The following is a 14,568-nucleotide window of genomic DNA, read 5'->3' as shown; positions in this document are numbered from 1 at the left end:
AGGTAGATCTCGGAGGAATAACGTTTGCATAGTGGGTCTACCGGAACACGCGGATGGGCCACGCATGGAACTATACCTGGAGACATGGTTTGCCGACACGATCCTGCAAGGCATGTAATCCAAGTTCTTCTCAGTGGCAAGCGCTCATACAGTACCCGTTGGTACCCCTCTTCCCGGGAGCTCTGCTGAGGCCTGTGGTGGCATGACTCTTCAACTACAGTGACAGGGACCACATACTGTGGGTATGGTGGATGATAGAAAATGTCACGATCCAAAAAAAAAACGGACTATACTTTAGCAGTACAAGAACGCAGTTCCTCCTTCCTCGCAGTAAAGAAGATCCTGAGAGAATATAATATGAAATATGCTCTGCAATTTCTAGCCACCTTAAGAATTCAGCACGTTGGTAAAACTAACTTCTGCACCCCCTGGAGGCCGCATGGGACTGGATATAACAAAACGGCCTGGCCACGAGCAGGGAATCAGTGTCTGCAGCGCAACAATGGTGGCAAACGCAGAGATGAGTGCAATGGCCCAAACGGCAACTGCAGGGACTTACCATGGCCCAAGTGGCAAAGGAAAGAGTGCAGGCGGTGAGAAATGCCAAAAGACACGTGGCGCCTCACTCTCTCTCATCATCAAGGTCCAAAGTCGAAAGCCCGGCAGAAGACACCCCTTCTCTGACAGACTCCCAGCGGGCAGCTGTTGGGTATGGAGGCCCAGATGTCACACCCCTCCGATGTCTGACGACCTGCTGCGACATGCTACATACAGGTTTGCTACATGATGCACACAGCCATGTGAGCGCCATGCAGGGTAGACACACCGTCCCTGCCTGAAAGCTAACATATATATCACACCAGGGCCACAAACAATCTATACAGGCGGGCACGCCAAAACTATCTCGCAGTCCTTGCCCTCCCACTCACACTGTGTGACTGTTCCAGAGCTATTATCTGAAGTTTTCCACTGTATTGCTTATATTCATTCAAGCTAAAGTTTAACTGTGTTGCAGCTAAGAGCAGATGGCCGGATGCTCGTTGGCGCTGAGGCCTGCGAGTGGGAGTTGGGGAATATTATCAGTTGCGACGATGCCCATTACTACGAACGAACACTATCACCCGTACATTAGGAAGGGCACACACACTCACGGGTGGACCGTGGGTACAGCATTGATGCAGTGGAACATACTCCACACCAACCATAAGTAAATGGATGCACAGAACACCTCTATTACACTATTGACATGGAATGAACGTGGGCTGGCGGGATGTACTAAGCGCCAACGGGTATACCAATTACTACAGAGGAGAGGGATTACTATCGCATCATCTGAACACACAAACACTTGCCTCCATACGCAAGAGATGGAGAGGCACGATAGTGGGGACCACATACTCCGGAAACGCAAGAAGGGCCTTGATATGGGTGGCACACAGGACTCCAATGGAGGTACAACACACCTGCACTGACCCAAACGGACACTATGCGATACTAGAGGGGATACAGGATGGCCAGCCAATAGCACTGATCTCATTATATGCCCCTAATTTTGGCCAAGCCCAGTTTCTGCAATCATTGACACCAGCCTTACTACCCCTCTGCACAAACATACTGGGGAGGGGACTTTAATTATATTCTGGACATAGCACTGGCTCGCTCATGCCCGCCAATACAGGGCACTCAGTCTATTAGCCTCTCCCAGCACATACAGGCATGGGCTACTATGTCACACCTACAGGATGCGTAGCGTGACCTGTATCCTACCCATAGAGAGTCACCCACTATCCTGGGCTTTACGATCTACACACGAGAATAGATCTGGCGTACTTCTCTCATTAGGGCCTCTCCGCAGTATCCCTTACCGAATTATCGGATCACAAACCCCAGCAAACAAAGGCAGTCATTGGCTCCAATTAGATCCAGCATCCCGACCTGGCGCCTTCCCTTGGAAGCGCTAAAAGATGACCCACTGCCCGCCGTACTAACACAAACTATCACAGAATACTTTCTGGATAACGAGGATACAGCATCCAATGTCGGGTTAGAATGAGATGCTTTGGTCATCATTGGCATATGATAATAGTGGTATATGGGGCCCGTATGATACGTACCAGGGAATTAGAAGGCCTAGAGGATGAGATGTGGTGACACAAATGCCAGCGATCCACTAACCCACAGACAGCGCCTACGCTAGCTCAAATCCGACTGTCACACAAGGAGACGCAAGGAGACGCTAGACAGACTATGTACCTTAGATTACAAAAGATTTCCGGCCGCTCTGTCCGTTGGTACCCCTGGCTGGAACCAAGCCTTTCGTCTTGGTTCCAGCCAGGGGTACCGACGGACAGAGCTGGGCCTCATCTACTGAGCAGTGGCCGGGTGAGGTGAGGAGTACTCCCACATAAAGCTGGGAAATAAATCGCACCTCCTGTGAAAACGGAAATTTATTCTCTGAATCGCAGGTTCTGGTAGGGTGTACTGTATCGATTATTTTGATGGTTTTTCTCAACTTTTGCATGTAATTTTATAGAATTTTGCAGTAGCGTTATCACCACTTAGTCCTGACGAAAGCCAGGTTAGTGACACCTACAAGGCTGAAACATGTCGACCTATGTCCTATTGCTGTCGATAGTTATTCTTTCAAACTATCAGCTTGTGTTTTTAACCTTGACACTAAGATAGCGTTTATTAAAGTTTTTCTGTGTCTTAGTAGTCAATTTTAACTTTTTCATATTTTTCTTTTGCACTGCATATCACCAGCACCACTGAGTGAGATTTCACTTCGGTTGGATCGATCACTGGTTATGAATCAAGTGCCGTTTTGTTCCCCCCTGTACAGGTGTGGGCTGCACTAGTTCATACAATGAAAGATCATTCCCAGATGACGATGTTCCGCCATGTGGTGGGCTGATGCGATTCATTTCAACCCAGTGAGGCTGTGCGTGTGTTATTCCAGGTATCACGATCTCCTGCTCAATCTCTTGTGTCTCAAGGTTTGTAGACCGGTGGTCCCCTTTTTTTGTTGTTTCTGGACTAGACATTCACCTCCACCTTACGCCCCAGATTTGCCTCTCGTGGGATCATTCCAGCTTCAAAAGTGGGGATGTTACGCCCGGAGATGGCGGAGTTGTCTTCCGCTGGCCTAACGACTTGGGGCGACGTATTAGTCAAATCCACTCTCTGTGAATTTACAACACTTGTGGAAGACTATGGAATCTCTCCTGAATCATTACTACTATACGAATGAGGTAGCAACTATCCTTTCGGAGGCCACAGAGACCTTGGGCCTCATTTATGAGGCCTTGCGTCAGTTTTGCTCTTCCGATGCGTCACTTTTTGTGACGCATCGGCGGCGTAAAACATGCCTCCTGATGCGCACTATTTACAAAGTGATGCATCTAGGCAGATGCGTCACTTTGTAAACCCCTGCGCTACATTATACCTGCGTCAGGTATAATGTATGCAAGGGGGGCGTTCACCCGCAAAAAGCCTCGTAGAAGTGACGCCGTGCAATCTATGAGATTGCACTGCGTCACTTTTAGGACGCTGTTGCGTCAAAATCTTGCGCCTGCCTCACAGCAGGCGTAAGACTGACGCAAGCCCTTTCACATGGGGCTTGCCCCATGTGAAAGGACGCATTGCTGGAGTTGCGTCACTTTTGTGCCACACTCCAGTAATGCGTCACTTTTGCGCCAGACAGATACGTCAGAAATACTGACGTATCTGTAACTCCTTGCGCCATGATGCGTCATGCTGTAAATATGACGCATCATTGTTGTCGCAAGGAGGACGCAGTGAAAAGTGACGCATGGCTGCTTTCACGCAGCGATGCGTCACTTTTCATAAATGAGGCCCAATGGTGGCAGCGCTAGGACCACACTTACTCTTGAGCATTACCAAGCGCGACACTAGACGGTGAAACATCAATAGGTTCTTGGACCTGGCACTTGGCCAGCCAAACGCAGGTTAGGCATGTCATGGAAATAAAAGTTTATTTACAGAAACACATATGGATTGTAGAGCTCAATAGGGCACTGATCGCAGAACAGGTGCTGCTGCAAGACGACACACAAAAGAACCTCACAAGTACTAACTCTCCAGGCTGGCAAAAGTATTTAACATACGTAGAATCAAAACTTCACCACGACAAACACAGCACCAACCCCATACAAGATGAATCCAACTCCTCAAACCTGCCACTATCTGTCCCCCCGCTGCCCCCCCTAACTGGGACTGACCCCTTTCAGCACTTAAGTCTTCCCCCTCACGCCTCTCCCTCCTCCAAACCAGGGCGAGAAGCAGTCTTGCTACCCGTGCACCGAAAGGACTACACCGCCAACTAATCCCTCCCACGTATAATATCAATGACTCGGACACAGAGCCCACAACCCGACACACCACAACACGCTGAATGCGTAGACATAACCGCCCCACCAGCCCATTCAACAAACCCACGCGGCACTTCATGACTGTAAGCACGTTCAGACTCAAGTCTGTAAAGTTTGCAATGTTTAATAGTGGTGCAATGGAATGCGACAGAACGGTCACCAGCTTCATATTTGTAACAGATGTGGAAATGTACTGCTGGCTAAGCTGTCGTGGCATATTGTGTATTTGTAACAGATGTGGAAATGTACTGCTGTCTAAGCTGTCGTGGCATATTGTGCATACCTTCCACTGCCTCACAGGCCATGAATGTTAGAGGAAAAATGAATAAACACTATTTAAAAACAAAGTGGAAGCTGATAAAGCTGGGGATGTAATGCACAATACTTGAGACTTTGACTCTACACTCAGGAAAATCTAACTTCTGAGCATGGATACAACACATAACGTGACGTGTGCACATGGATGAGAACAAAAAGATGGCAGACAAGAAAAGAAGTGGAGAAGCGCAAAAGGGAAAGGGATGGAAAGAAACCAATTGGTCAAAGCATAAGGCAGGGATGTCCTCTTTCATCCAAACTCCTCCTGATGGCCCTGGACCCCCTCACATTCACCATAAGCTGCTCTGAAGACCTTTGGGAAACGGACATCATAGCCGCAACCTGGGAATGAAGCTGCATGTGGACAACGGCCAGCACGATGACACCATATCAGAGTTCACAGCATTTACCAGGTACAAAATGAACTGGACCAAGAGTGAAGCCCTCCGTGCATCCACTTCAGCAAATCCCACCAAAACTAAATATCATGAATATAGATTACTACCGATTTTCCAATGATGACCAAAGACAATATGACTGCACGGAGGTATGACGTTACAACGCACACTTTTACAACGCATTTTTTACACCGCAACATCCATTACAACGCACACCATTACAACGCATACCATTACAACGAATTCTTTGAAACTACCTTTACAACGCATTCCACTACAACGCATACTACTTTTACAATGCATACCATTACAACGCATTACATTACATTGCATATAAGGTAAGTGTTGGATAGTGTAGGGGTTAAAATTACTATTCTAACTCCAGGGGGTGCAACAGTAGGGTAAGTGTTGGATGGTTAGTTTTGCGTTGTAATGGTATGCGTTGTAATGTCTGCGTTGTAATGGTATGCGTTGTAGTGGTGTGCGTTGTAGTGTCATGCGTTGTAATGACTGCGCTGTAAATGCATGCGTTGTAATAGATTTTGCATTGTAAAAGTTTCGTTGTAATGGTAGTGCGTTGTAAAAGTTGCGTTGTAAAGGTTGTATACCGACTACACTGGCTGATCGAATGCACAGGGAGTTCACTAAATGGAGCAAGCTACAATTCTCGCTACGGGAGACGAGTCCTAACTGTGAACATGGTGGTAGCCCGAGGTTTAAATACATTTTCAGAATGCTGCCTATAATGGTCCCGGCATCAGAACTATGCCTACTAGACGCAGCCATTAAAACATACTTGTGGCAAGGTGAGACCCCAGGACTGGCCATGTCCAAACTCCAAGCCGCTACTTCAGGCGGACTGAGACTTCCAAAGATGGAGATATATCATATGGCGCCTCAGCTCTCACAGGAGGAAGTGCTGACCAGAATAGCTGAAAACACTGTCCCGGGCACACCCCCTGGGTACTCTCAGGCAGGAGTCGTCAGGTACAGGGGCTGGAGATGCCTTTTCTTGGGGTCCTTTGATCAGTCAGTGGTGATGGGGCAGTATTACTGGCAGGCACAGTGTTCCGCAGGGACACCAATGCTACAGCACTTCAACTGAATGACCAGGCTGCTTCCTTTGAGTAAATGACTCTTGAAGTAGTAAGGCCAAGCAGTCAAGGCGTGAGCTGGAACAGGTTAGACATCACACACAGCGCAGGATAGTAAAAGACACAATAAGGCAAATGTTCAACCTGAGATAAAACGATAAATAGGAATTGGACTTTGACCAAGAGGTTCAAAAAGGAGCAGTTAAAACATACAGAAGATGCTGATACCCTCTTGGGGAGAGATACATGTATTATGTTTAGCTGCACGAGCTGAGGTCTCAAATAACATTGAGTTGTTAACCTGTAGCCTACATTGTGAACATCAGCTAAACATTTGACCTATGTCCCACAATGTATAGCCATTCTGTCATTTCTTGCTCCCACGTGCTGTTTGCTCACATCCCCTTCCTTTGCTGATCACAAGAAACTCGAGTCTGTGCTGAAGAAGTTCAACTAAACATGATGTTTTCCAGCTACAAATAGCCTTGGGCGAGTCTATGAGTAAGTGGTGAAAAAAAGGGGGAAATCCCTTGGTGGACACCACTAGAAATCAATCATGCACTAGATTGATCTCACTTACGTTAGCCCATATATTAGCTATGGTCTCTAGCGCTATACACTACACAGACAAAAGATTCTATAAATCACGTTTTCTATTTTTTTTAGTTAAAAACACATATCACCAGTACTACAAATCTTAAAAACACCAAAATACAATTTCATTAAAAACACACACAGTATCATCCCTATCATATTTACACGAATATATTGCAGGCAAATAAAATTGTCGGACGACAAAATCGTTTTCACACTAAATCCTAAAAACCAAACAAAGATGGGAGGGATAGACAGACACTTATATTTGTCATAAAGAATTGGCACATCAAGAAGATCCAATATTCGAACAGTACTAATCCTGGACCCGCTTAATTGATCTTGTCTGCTGGATAGACTTTGTGCCTGGATTGTGCAAGTGTGGGCGTCAACGCGTTTCGATGGCTTTTAATAATACTCTGCCATCTTTTCAAGACAGAAAAAATAGTCTCTCCTACTTATAGGGCACTGGTTGGTTGCCCCTTAAAAGATTACCTGTAGATAAACATATTTTACATGAGTATTTTGCATAAATATCACATTCACGTTATCTTTTATCTTTAACATTACAATTATTTATCTAACCCTCTCAATGGTATTTAGGGGATCCTTGGTGCACCTCTTTGCATATCAATACTTTGTTGCCCCAAGAGCGTATTATTCCGAGAAAAGCAATACCAGTTTTCCAATATTCACATATACGGTCATGTTTTTCCAATTCTAATATATGGGCTTCTTGGACATGCTCAAAACACCCTGTATGCTCATTCTGAAGATTAAGCATATAAGAGTTTCAGTCAAAATCACCTCCCCCTTATGGGGTGCCCAGTGGATACTTTAATTTAAATCACAGGGACTGTTTATACAGGCAATGTGTAGCTTAATTTATTTACCTTATCGCATATCATTTTGCTGCATATCTCTTATTCATCCTGTTTTTATTTCTATGACCATTATGACCATACGTTGGTTCTGTAACACAAATAAAATCTATTATTACTATTGTGAATTATTTCTCATGGCCATTCTGGTTATGCTACATCTACGGCTTTATCAGATAATTCCCTTACTCTCCTCTGATTGGTCAGGAATTGCTTATGTTCGACGAATACTTCCCTTCTGCGATATCCTTTCGTGTTATCTCGAGGGAGGTTTAAGGTTTGGATTTTATCTAGACCATAAATGAACATCACTTGCTGGTTCATTTTAGCGTTATGGTCTCACTCATATACCTACTTAAAAACAGTCCCGTTGGGTTCTTTTCTTCTTAAAAAGGCGCAGGGAGCTGCACTGAAGATTCAACCTTACTTCTAGTTGTGGAGTTATCACTCAGTTACTCTCTTCTAAAAAATGATGAAGAGTATGGAACGCTGTTCACTCTAGGCATATATGTATCTGTTACCAGGCTAGATTTATAGCTCTACAATAGTCCATACACCCTTCAGATCCTTGGTGTGAAAATCCCCTCCTGTCCCTTACTGGTTTTCACTTCTGTATTGAGATTTAAACATACAGAGGCACTGTTAGTATTTTGTATGGTTCCCCAGAGTTCTGCACTATCCCTCCCATTTTCGGGCAGGATCCCTGTCCTCCTTCTGTAGGGAAACCGCCTGCTAGGTTTCTAACCGCTTTTCATTGTATATTGAAAGCCTTCTTACCTTGGTCCCCATTGGTTGCTCTTCAACGGTAGCAGGTGTATCTCCTTCCTATCATGCTCTTCCTTTCATCTACCTGCTTTACATATCGAGGTCCGCTCGGTGCAACCTAGGCTCCGTCCTATTTCCTCTTCCGCGTTTCTGGCCTCGGTCTGGTGCACACAATGGGGCGGATGTCAAACCTCGCTTTAGCACCACTCAATTCCGAGTCCCAAGCCTCGCTATCGTGCTGTAATCTCACCAATTTAGTGTCAAGCCTCGCTTGGGCAGCAATGAGTCCCTAGTTCCAAGCCTCGCTCTGATGTCGAAATTGTAGTGTCAGCGCTCTAGCTGACGCACGTCGCGTAATGACGTGGCGCGCTCCCTGGCCAGTTTGTAGAAGCGCGCGCAGCGCAGAGATATAGGCGCGAGTGCCGGAGCACGGAAGGTTACTGGCTCGGCGCTCTCTGATCAGCAATCTTACTAATAAAACCCCTCAACCTCCATGCAGTCTCCTGTCATCATTGGGAAGTATTAGCAACATTACAATGGCGACGAGCTTGGGATGAAAAAAAAAAACTGACTGCACAACAGGATACATCAAGCATCGAACCCCGGGCAGGAGCAAACATCAGTCAGTACGACGTGCTTGAAAGAGCCACAGCCACACAGTGGAAGAGGGACATCAGAGGGCGTGGCAGAGCCCACTATCCCATATAGGAGCCACACAGCACACCGAGAAGAACGTAAAGGGCACGCAAAGGGGTAAGACTGCGAGGGACGCCCCACAGCACAGCACACCCCAAGGGCAGGAGCGCTGGCGACCTCAGGGAAAAGTGAAGGGGAAGACAATAAAAGTCCCCAGCGGCAGCCTAAGAAGCAGGAGGAGGACAACTCACCGGGCAGCCCCAAGAGCCAAAGTGGGACCACCCCTCCGGAAAGGCGCGAAACCATGTGCGCACAGGCATCGTCCGCAACGGCGCCCGTACCATTCCTACCTAAGCCAGGTGAACCCCTTATGAGGTGGGAAGACTGGAGAGACTACATAGATAACTTTATTGAGGTACTAGAGGATGAAAAAGAGGAGAAATTTACAAGCAAGAGGAAGAAACGGATACTGTTACACAACCTCGGCCCGGAGGGGCTCAGAGTTTTCAAAAACCTAGTACCCAAACAACGAGCGAGTACCGACGATGATGTCTATGCCCATGCAATTGAAGAATTGAATGAACATTACAGAACTGCGGTTTGTGTCTCAATTGATGGATACAATTTTCAACAGAGAAAGCAAGAGACTGGGGAATCGGTAGAAGAATACGTGGCGGCATTGAGGAAGCTAGCATCCACGTGCAGGTACGACACATTCCAGGATGAGTTCATTAAAGATCAAATCGTGATGCACACCACGAGCAAGACAAGTTATGGGCAAGTGGGGACGCCATGATGAAGGAAGTCATGGTGATAGTCAAAAAAGCGGAAGTTGCACGGCGATGTGCGGAAGCAGCGAAGAAAGAGACATTGGCCAGACAGATGGTAAACAGAATAGAAGAAGAAGGGCCCCGAAGAGACGGCAAGAACAAAGGGATCGCACAGAAAGGTCCAAACAGATGGCAGGGAAATCCAGGACCTCCGGGAAAACAGATGGGAAGCAGCAAGAAGGCCTGTTAACGATGCGGAAGCCTGGCACACGAGGCCCACGACAGGAAATGTCCCGCGTTTCGCGTCAAATGCATGTTCTGCGGGGTCGTAGGGCACTACGAGAAGGTGTGCCATTGGAAGTCTGCCAGGAACAGGGTAAAATTTATAGACCAGGAACAAGAAGGCCTGGAGGAGAACAACTACGAAGAGGAGGACACTGTGCTTTGCATATACGATCAAGTGCTATGCGTGGACACCAAGAGATCGACCAAGCCGGTGCTGGACATGACGATTGGGGGAGTGCCAATAAGCGTAGTGGCAGATACAGGATCGCCTTACACAATAGTCCAGAGGGCGGTGTGGAATGAGACATTTAAACCACAATTGGGCCCAGAACTTGAGCGTCTGGACATAAGGCCTGTCACGTACAATGGAGATCGCATACCCATGGTAGGGTTCAGTCCATTAAAGTTCGAATTCAGAGGACGCAGTGCCATCTGCAAACTGTACGTCTCAGAAAAGGGACCATCGGTTTTGGGATGGTTGGACCAGGGTGACCTGGGCATCAAACTGGACCTGGGAGGGAAAGTTCAGATATTACTCACCGAACCGGAAAGGTGGCCGGACCTAGACCGGTGGAAGAAGGAGTACCCCAAGGTATTTGGAGGCACAGTGGGAAGACTAGAGAAGTTTGCGCACAAGATTGTACTCAAAGCAGGAGCAGAACCAGTGTCCCACAAGGTGAGAAACGTACCCCTCGCCGTGAGAGAGGCAGTGCAGGAAAAGCTGCAAGAGTTGGAAAAAAAGGGCATAATCGAACCAATCACGTGCGCCGAATGGTTGGCACCACTAGTGGTGGTGATGAAACCCAGTGGAAAGGTCAGGCTATGCGTAGACCTACGCGAACTAAACAAGAACATTGTAGTGGAGAAGTTCCCCTTACCACGGATCGAAGAGATGTTAGCCAAAACAAGAGGAATAAAGTGGTACTCCACCATTGACTTAACCTCAGCATACCACCAGATCGCGTTACACCCGGAGAGCAGGAGAGTGACGTCATTCATCACCCCCTTTGGATGCTACCAGTTCCGTCGCATGCCATTTGGACTGGCATCGGCAGCAGCGGTGTTCCAGAAACTGATGCACCAACTGTTCAAGAACATGGATGGCATCAAATACTTTCAGGATGATATCCTAGTAATGGGGCGAGACAGGATAGACCACGACGCGAAACTAACCAAAGTGCTGAGAGTGCTGGAGGAAAAGGGCCTGACTGCAGAGTGGGAAAAGTGCCGCCTGGGCATGGAATCAGTGACCTACTTGGGACATGAAATAGGGGTGCAAGGAATCACACCCAAGACTGAGAACGTGAGAGCAATTTGTGACGCACCACCCCCCACCAACAGAGAAGATGTCAGGTCCTTTTTAGGCATGGCAGAATACTATAGTAAATTCGTTCAACATTTCGCAACAAAGACCCACCACATGAGACAATTAACGAGAGAGAAGACAACATTCAGCTGGACGGAAGAAGCACAAAAGGAGTTTGAAAGGATAAAGAGAGACGTTGTAGGAGCCGTACCCCTGCAAAGGTATGATCCCCAAGGTAGAACGGTGCTCACGACGGATGCCAGTGACAAGGCACTCAGCACGGTGTTAATGCAGGACCGAGGACAAGGAGTGGTGGAAACATTGAGTTTCGCATCTCGCACACTGAGCGACACGGAAAAAAAAGTTCAGCGTCATAGAAAAGGAAATGCTGGCCGTAGTGTGGGCGATGACAAGATTCCGACAATTCCTATGGGGAACACGATTCCAATTGAAGACGGATCATAAACCGTTGGTGAAGGCACTCACCTCCAGTGAGCACGCCAGTGCCACCCCCAGGATTTCAAAAATGACCTTGAAGCTGTTGGAATATAGATATGACGTGGAATACATTCCGGGCAGTCGGAACAAAGTGGCAGATTATTTGAGTAGGGCGGCAGCCATGGAAACGGAAGAAGAAGACCAAGAGGTCAGAGAGGAAATGGTTGCCCTGACGGATGACCAGGAGAGGGTCATTAGCAACCAGGAGTGGAAAGAAGCCTATGAGGAGGATCAGGCCATACAGGAGGTGAAGGAATGCATAACGAGTGGCTGGCCAGAAAAGAAACACCTCAATGAGAATCTACGGAAGTACTACGAGGTCAGGGAGGAACTGTCAATGGACGATGAGGGAGTGTTTGTATACAGAGGGGACAAGGTCATTCCCCAAGCAGGAAAAGTCCCAAGACTACTGGCGATACTCCACGAAGGACATTTGGGGATAGGAAAAACGAAACTGCTGACTAAACAAGGATACTGGTGGCCGGGCATGGACCTGCAAACTGAACGATATGTCAGGGAATGCATCCAGTGCCAAGGTGCGGACAAAACGCTCAAGCCACTGAGACCGGCACTAGGGAAATTTGACTCCCCGAAGAACACGTGGGAAGAGTTGTCCATTGATATCCTGGACCCGATCTTGGACAGGCAAGGAACCCAAAAGTACGTGTGCGTCCTCATAGACAGGTACTCCAAGTGGCCAGAAGTGAAGGTGGATGAAGTAATGGACACAGAGACAATTCTGAGGTTCCTTGACGACACGTTTGTGAGAGAGGGCATTCCCAAATCTATTCTCAGTGGCAACGGCTCCCAGTTTACTTCTGAAAAATGGACTAAATTCATGGAGAGGAATGCATTCTCTCCAAGCACACCTCCATATATCACCCGGCGGGTAATGGACTAGTAGAACGCTTCAACCGGGTGGTGATGGGATCTGTGCAAGCAGCGATAATGAGTGACAAGGACTCAGAGAAAGAAATATGGCAAATGATCTGGGCATACAGAATCACCCCCACTGGAACAGGGGATAGCCCCTTCCAAATTTTGAGGGGCCGTGACCCCTTCACGAAGGACAACCGAGTGTGGAAGGAGAAAACAGTGACCAGTAAGTGGTCCCCGGCAGTGGTTCAGGCGAACTTAGAAGGGGCGCAAGCTGTCTCCACCAAGTACTATAACAGAAGGAGGAACGTGAAAGACACCGGATTAGAGGAAGATGAATGGGTGAGAGTCAAGTTGGCGGTAATACAAAGGTAGGGGGACAGCAAGTACAGTAGACCCCTGCAGGTCAAGGAGGTGTATGATAGAGCGGCCCTGTTAAGTGACGTCAACGTATGGTCTCAGGACCGCATGGCGAGATGCAATAAAGTATTACAGTGGAGCCATGGTAAGCAGGAGCTGGAAGGGACAGTGGAGCCCAATGGAAGAAACAAATTCCTCGATTTAGAAATGGACATGAAAAATGGAGAAGTAAATGAAGAGCAAGGCAGCAGAGGCATCCCCAAAACTGAGACGGAGTTGAATGTAAGGAGGTCGATGGGGAGCTTGGTTGCACCGAACGATGGAGAAGGGGGAGAAGAGACTCATGAGGGAGAAGCCGCGGCTACCCCGGTGAGACACACCCGAAGGGGGAGAGTGGTGGTGAGACCATCCAGGTACCAGGACTATGATAAGAGCGGCGGACTGTAAGTTTCGTTTTTGTTCTGTTGGCAGGAAAAAGGGGAGATATGTAGTGTCAGCGCTCTAGCTGACACACGTCACGTAATGACGTGGCGCGCCCCCCGGCCATTTTTGTAGAAGCGCGTGTAGCGCGCAGATATAGGCGCGAGTGCCGGAGCAGGGAAGGTTACCGGCTCGGCGCTCTCTGATCAGCAATCTTACTAATAAAACCCCTCAACCTCCATGCAGTCTCCTGTCATCATTGGAAAGTATTAGCAACATTACAGAAATAATGTTTATAATTGTTAATTCGTTTTTTTACCCAAGTCCATTTTTCATTAATTGGGTGCTTTTAAAACTCCATCTAAGTGTCGTCTTGCTGTTATTAAAAGCAATCTCCCTCATTTTTACTCTTTGTCCTTGTGCACTGAATAATTTTTTAATTTAAACGAGATTTTGAGCTATTGGCATTGTAAATGACAATGCCTTTCCTTTATATGTTTTAAAAAACCTGCAGTTATAAATGGCATTGTTATTTACAAAACCAATAGGTCAAAGTTTCAAAAATTTGATAAAAAGGTCTTTTGGAATGAGTTAAAACTGTTCCTTCATGTTATTACTAATTACCGTATGTCACACAAAATTGGGAGGTAAAACAGCAGGAGGTGGTATGGTTTTTCAGGAGGGAAGTATTACTTTTTAAACCTCTCACCCCTAATTATCGCATGCCACACATAAAATTGGGAGGTAAAACATCAGGAGATTGTATGGTTTTTCAGGAGGGAAGTATTACTTTTTGAAACTAGCACAGGACACGGCATGAGCCCTATCGTGCTTGGAAATACATTCATTTAGTGGCAAAATGTGTCCTTTATTGGGAACTGTGAGTCTTACATGAATGTGAAGAGTGTCAAATATGCAAAATAACAGTGCGGTATTCTATCTTTACAATTGAATTCTCTCTGATATTCATCAACGG

The sequence above is a fragment of the Lissotriton helveticus genome, chromosome 3_2 (genome assembly GCF_964261635.1).
Source record: "Lissotriton helveticus chromosome 3_2, aLisHel1.1, whole genome shotgun sequence".
Classification (NCBI taxonomy): Eukaryota; Metazoa; Chordata; class Amphibia; order Caudata; family Salamandridae; genus Lissotriton; species Lissotriton helveticus.
This window is presented reverse-complemented; position numbering follows the sequence as displayed.